Here is a 6,537-nt window from a genome sequence, read left to right on the forward strand (position 1 = left end):
AGTCAGTTGGAGGTGTACCTGTAGATGTATTTCAAGGCCTACCTTCAAACCCAGTGCCTCTGCTTGACATCATGGGAAAATCAAAAGAAATCAGCCAAGACAAGTCTGGTTCATCATTGGGAGCAATTTCCAAATGCCTGAAGGTACCACATTCATCTGTGCAAACAATAGTACGCAAGTATAAACACCATGGGACCAAGCAGCCGTCATACCGCTCAGGAAGGAGATTAGTTCTGTCTGCTAGAGATTAACGTACCATCCCAACCTTAAAGCATCGGGGTGGCAGCATCATGTTGTGGGGGTGCTTTGCTGCAGGAGGGACAGGTGCACTTCACAAAATAGATGGCACCATGAGGAGGAAAAATTATGTGGATATATTGAAGCAACATCTCAAGACATCAGTCGGGAAGTTAAAGCTTGGTCGCAAATGAGACTTCCAAATGGACAATGACCCCAAGCATACTTCCAAAGTTGTGGCAAAATGGCTTAAGGACAACAAAGTCAAGGTATTGAAGTGGCCATCACAAAGCCCTGACCTCAATGCTATAGAAAATGTGTGGGCAGAACTGAAAAAGCATGTGCGAGCAAGGAGGCCTACAAACCTGACTCAGTTACACCAGCACTGTCAGGAGGAATGGGCCAAAATTCACCCAACTTATTTGTGGGAAGCTTGTGGAAGGCTACCCGAATTGTTTGACCCAAGTTAAACAATTTCTAGTCAATGCTACAAAATACTAATTGAGTGTATGTAAACTTCTGACCCACTGGGAATGTGATGAAAGAAACAAAAGCTGAAATAAATAATTCTCTACTATTATTCTGAAATGTCACATTCTTAAAATGAAGTGGTGATCCTAACTGACCTAAAACAGGTKATTTTTACTTGGATTAAATGTCAGGAATTGTGAAAAACTGAGTTTAAATGTATTTGGCTAAGGTGTATGTAAACTTCCGACTTCAACTGTAGGTGTGTTCCTTCTGTCCACGTGTGGAAGGGCAGTGTGGAGTGCAATAGAGATCATATCATCTGTGGATCTGTTGGTGTGGTATGCAAATTGGAGTGGGTCTAGGGTTTCTGGGATAATGGTGTTGATGTGAGCCATGACCAGCCTTTCAAAGCATTTTTATGGCTACAGATGTGAGTGCTACGGGTCAGTAGTCATTTAGGCAGGTTACCTTAGTGTTCTTGGGCACAGGGACTATGGTAGTCTGCTTGAAACACGTTGGTATTACAGACTCAGAAAGGGAGAGGTTGAAAGTGTCAGTGAAGACACTTGCCAGTTGGTCAGCGCATGCTCGGAGTACACGTCCTGGTAATCCGTCTGGATCTGCGGCCTTGTGAATGTTGACCTGTTTAAAAGGTCTTACTCACGTCGGCTGTGGAGAGCGTGATCACACAGTCGTCTGGAACAGCTGATGCTCTCATGCATGTTTCAGTGTTACTTGCCTCAAAGCGAGCACAAAAGTTGATTAGCTTGTTTGGTAGGCTAGTGTCACTAGGCAGCTCTCGGCTGTGCTTCCCTTTGTAGTCTGTATTAGTTTGCAAGCCCTGCCACATCTGACGAGCGTCAGTGCCAGTGTAGTACGATTCAATCTTAGTCCTGTATTGACGCTTTCCTGTTTGATGGTTCGTCAGAGAGCATAGCGAGAGTTCTTATAAGCTTCTGGGTTAGAGTCCCGCTCCTTGAAAGCGGCAGCTCTACCCTTTAGCTCAGTGCGAATGTTGCCTGCAATCCATGGCTTCTGGTTGGGGTATGTACGTACAGTCACTGTGGGGACAACGTCCTCGATGCACTTATTGATAAAGCCAGTGACTGATGTGGTGTACTCCTCAATGCTATCAGAAGAATCCCGGAACATGTTCCAGTCTGTGCTAGCAAAACAGTTCTATAGTTTAGCGTCTGCTTCATCTGACCACTTTTTTTTTTTTATAGACCCGAGTCACTGGTTATTCCTGCTTTAATTTTTGCTTGTAAGCAGGAGGATAGAATTGTGGTCAGATTTTCCAAATGAAGGGCAAGGGAAAGCGTTGTACGTGTCTCAGTGTGGAGTAAAAGCAGTCAAGAATATTTTTCCCTCTGGTTGCACATTTTAACATGCTGATAGAAATTTGGTCAAACTGATTTAAGTTTCTCTGCATTAAAGTCCCCGGCCACTAGGAGCACCGCCTCTGGATGAGTGTTTTCCTGTTTGCTTATGGCGGTATCCAGCTCATTGAGAGCGGTTTTAGTGCCAGCATCAGTCTGTGGTGCTATGTAGACAGCTACGAAAAATACAGATGAAAACTCTCTAGGTAGATAGTGTGGTCTACAGCTTATCATGAGATACTCTACTTCAGGCGAGCAAAACCTAGAGACTTCCTTAGATATTGTGCACCAACTGTTGTTTACATATTTGCATAGGCCCWCGCCCCGTGTCTTACCAGAGGCTGCTGTTCTATCCTGCCGATAGAGTGTATAACCCGCCAGTTGTATGTTCTTAATGTCATCGTTCAGCCACGACTCGTGAAACATAAGAGATTACAGTTTTTAATGTTCCGTTGGTAGGATATACGTGCTTTCAGTTCGTCATTTATTTTCTAGTGATTGAGTATTAGCTAGCAAGACAGAAGGCAAAAGCAGATCAGTCACTCATCACAAGATCCCTGATCTTTTTCCGCAAAATCAGTTTCCTTCTCCAGCGAATGACGGGGATCTGGGCCTGGTCGGGTGTCTCCCTCCCATCAAACTCATTGAACAAACAGTCTTGGTCTAATCTGAGGGGAGTAAATCTCAGTTCTGATGTCCAGAAGCTCTTTTCTGTCATAAGAGTCAGTAGCAGCAACATTATATACAAAACAAGTTACGAACAATGCAAAAAAATAATAATAAAAAAATAGCATGGTTGGTTAAGAGCTGACAAGGCGGCAGCCATCCCCTCCTGCGCCATCTTTCTAATGCTCACATATCCAGTGCACTATATCAGAGCAAACCTGCATAAGGGAAAAGTGCTTGCTCTTTACTTCAGTGCTGCAGTGGTTGCACCTACAGTTTGAAGTGGCTTTGTAATAGACCTACGTCTCATAATAAAAAGAGCATCCCTTTTGTTGTCCTTCAAATAAACAAATACATGTCAAAGGCTCACCACTGAACCTGAGCACCAATATGACATATATACAGAGATCGTCAGAGCTTTACCTGCAGTACGTCAGTAGAAAACACGGCAAACATAGATATTGAGAGGTTGATATCCACATCAAACTCCAGAACAGATGCTGTGCCAACCATACATTCAATGTGTCTTGCTCCAGTTCCCCGGATAGAACAAATTATTTCGATAATTCTGTGGRAAAAAAATATTTTCATACTTCGAAACTATCTGACCATTTACATGGCAGCAATAGGGCACCCTAAAAGACGTGATATAATTTCTATGCTGTCTAACATTCACAATTTCAAATGTAGCCAGTTAATACAAATAGGACCACAACCATACTATCTAAATGAAGATTTGGTGGTTAAACTCCATCAGAAGAAATATATAGTAGATGACTAACTTCCCACAGTCTATTACAAAATACATCTGAATGGGGAAGCCAAAATCATGTTCTGTTTAAAAATCATTTTACAATCACATAAAGTGTTGCAGAAAATCAATGTGGATGCAAAACTAGGGTTAACATTTTCAAACCAACTTGTATTAAAAAGGGGTTGAGAGAAGAAAATTGTTGCCAATTTGTTTGCAATGCGTTCAAACTGTACGGGAGTTCTTTCTTAGTCTCTGACAAGCAGGTGAGATCAAAGTAAAAGTGGACAAAAGAGGCTCAGCAGTGATTTGTCAGGGGACGAGAGGCATTCCCGTCTGGGAAAGTGGCTGCAGCCTTGGCCGGGCCCTCAGATCACTAGCTCGCTAAAGAAACCATGCCATGAGAAAAAGTACAGCAAAAAAGGTTCAAAGGTCACTTTGATTTGGTCTGGATTATTGGTACCTCCTTTTTTCTGCAAATGGGCCAAGAAAAGGACCTGTGGCTAATAACCTTTGTAATGTCAGAAAATACACTATTGTGCACTATTTGGGGAATTTGGGGTCAATTAAAAAAGAATCTCTGAAATTCTTGCTTTCATTTTTCAAGTTAAAATGTATGTGTAGGTTGCCCTTTATATAGCATTGTTTTTGGGTGTACACAATGGGTGTACACTCTGAAAAAAGGGTTATTSACAGAACCAAAAAGGGTTTGATTGCTTGCTTCATATATGGCACACCTAAAGGTTCTATATAAAAACCTTTTTGTAGGGTTCTTTGATCAGAACCCAATGGGTTCTTTTCAATGAACCAAKATTYGTTTCATATAGAACCCTTGGGTTCCATGTAGGGTTCTATATGCAACCAATTTCGGTTCGAAATATATAGAACCTTAAGGGATGCCATATAAGAAGCAAGCATAGAACCATTTTTGGTTCTATCCAGAACCTTTTTTTCTAAGTGTGGTATATCATGAAGCAGTCCTGCTAACACATTTAAACAAATGGATCATGGAGATGAGACGTTGTTTAAAGGAATAATCCTCTCATAAAAACTAATATATATATATTTATTTTGTTAATTAGTCCATTGTTGACACACTCCCAACATGTTTTGCATGATGATGCAGCAAGTTATAATGTGCTTTTTGAAAGTCCTATATCTTGAAAGATTAATTGCAGACATGCAAAACATGTTGGGAGTGTATCAGTGGACTAATGAAAAACATTCCAAAATACCGTTTTTGAGTGGATTATTCCTTTAACTTACTGGGGAACCATAACCAAAAACACAACTCAAAACAACCAAATCTAGCCATATAACCAAGCTGGACATTTACAGTCTGGTTCAGTTGTTAAAACTTGATTATGCCCAATTTAAAGGGGTCTTTATTCCAAAAGTTTTGATGAAAAATAGATCAAACACTGAAAGATAGTGGCAAACTCACTATTGATTTTACCTACGTTTTCTAACAGTTTTATTACATTTTAAAACCATTTAATAATTTATAACCAAAAAGTTTTTTTTAAAGAATAATTTGAGCATCAACCATTCAGTCCATCTCTTCCTTCCTCTCCCTATGTGTGTGTGTGTGTGTGTGTGTGTGTGTGTGTGTGTGTGTTGCGCAAATCAGACTGTTCATACTGATTATTACTGAGATGCTTTGTGGGCTGCTATAGGCCATAATTAAAATACTTGCTGAAAGAAACAGCAGACCACATCTTAAGCCCCAGCAACCCACCGTCTGTCAGAATCAAGCCACATCAAGACAGTCTCTCAGAAATGGTCACCAGCACAACGTATGACATACATTGGTTGGTTGATGTTTTTGTATGTTGTCTGACTCGCAMGCGTCTACGATGCGCAATGCTGAATATGTTATGGCCACCTTTCTATTGACTCTATTGACTTAAAAAAGTTCACTCCTTAGGGAGTTTTGAAACATGGCCTTCATAGCATTCTGTGGAATAGCGCCAAAGGGCAGAGAGATTTGTAGACGGTGCTAATTACGAGAATAGTGACCATAATGCGAACAAGATGGAAGCAATTTTGGCAGTAGTCATTTGCGTGTTACTCTTCCGCCCACCGGCTGCAACATAGCCGGAATAGAATAGAATAGCCTGGGACAGAGGAATGAATGAGCATATTGTGCAGAAGGAGACAATAAAATTGTGGACTGCAATGGGGACTCAAACTTTGGATTAATACCAATAATGGTGCTTCTCTGCTTATTCAAATCTGCTGGAAATGTATCATGAAAAGTTTATTCTCCATCTTTTGATTACAGAAAAACCAGTCGATTGTTAAGTCAAAATGGAATTTAACGGTTTGCTCTCCCGGGATGGCGATGATACGAAATTCTGAGGCTATCGGTCTGTGACAAAAGGTCGTTTCCGATAAGTTATTCTGTAGCTTGCCACACTCCGTCCCCGTGCGTTTGCGTTATTGGAGATAGGCGATGGTCTCCATCAGAAGCACACTGCTTGAAGATTCCGTTGTGAAAGTATCTCACCAAAAGAAAGATTCGGACAAATTATAAAATACTAGAGCTCATGAYCATATATTTATTGCGTAATCTTTAATGACACCTGCTAGCGTTAATAAATTGGTAGGACAGACACTTGAGATATTTGGACCACCCTAAAAATGACTGAAATTAATATTTAAACGAATACATTTAGATTATTTGAGAGTATGAAACACATCATATAAATTAGACTGGTTAGAGTATCTCATCAAAATCCATTAGGAAAAAGTCTGAAATGAAACATAATTATGCAAATAATTGACACAACCCGAAGGCATGGGCAAACAAATGAAATACTCTGAAACGCTCAGTTAAATTGAATCTATCACACCACTTAAACAAACCCTAGGCTAATTGATAATATTACGAGAGACTCTTTTTTAATATGGACCTAATAGGCCCTAAGAAACTGAACCAACTTTTTGGGGTTTTCTGATCATTGGGGCGCTTGGTTAGGATAATTGAAAATATATAAAAGTTTGAAGAGGTTTCAAAAACCCTAAATATTT

Source organism: Salvelinus sp. IW2-2015, linkage group LG15 (genome assembly GCF_002910315.2).
Source record: "Salvelinus sp. IW2-2015 linkage group LG15, ASM291031v2, whole genome shotgun sequence".
NCBI lineage: Eukaryota > Metazoa > Chordata > Actinopteri > Salmoniformes > Salmonidae > Salvelinus > Salvelinus sp. IW2-2015.